Genomic DNA, 534 nt, shown 5'->3' with positions numbered 1-534 from the left:
CACCCTTCACGCTCGAAAATGACCGGACCAACATCCTTGGTAAAACGTCCGACGGAAACAGGTTTCGAGAAAGCTTGGGTATGTGCCATACAGACGTCAGCACACCTTTCTTCGTCCCGCGCGGCGTTGTCATTGTCAGTACAGTGTCACCTGTTCCAACTGCTTGGACGACGCCGTCGTCCGCCAGATGAACATCGACAGGAGACATGACCTTGTAATTTTTCATAAACTCTTTCGATTGTGTCATGTGCTGGGTGGCACCAGAGTCAACCAGCCATACACAACTCGACTTGGCGCCGCATGCGCTTCCACCAACCGAAAACTGGTAATCGCCTGTGTAGTCATCGCTTTGTGCAGTGTTTACCCGCTGCGATCGTTGTCGCTCAGAGTTGTCTCGAACGCGTGCGGGACATTTTGCAACACAATGTCCATTTTCACCACAATAGTGACATGCGCTTGATGTCTTGCCATGCGTAGCACGTCCTTCGCGCCGCCCGCTGTCTGCCATCGCAAACGCATGGCCTTGACCTTGCA

The sequence above is a fragment of the Plasmopara halstedii genome (assembly GCF_900000015.1).
Source record: "Plasmopara halstedii genome assembly, contig: Scaffold_1343, whole genome shotgun sequence".
In the NCBI taxonomy this organism is placed as follows: Eukaryota; Oomycota; class Peronosporomycetes; order Peronosporales; family Peronosporaceae; genus Plasmopara; species Plasmopara halstedii.
Note: the sequence above shows the minus strand (reverse complement) of the source record.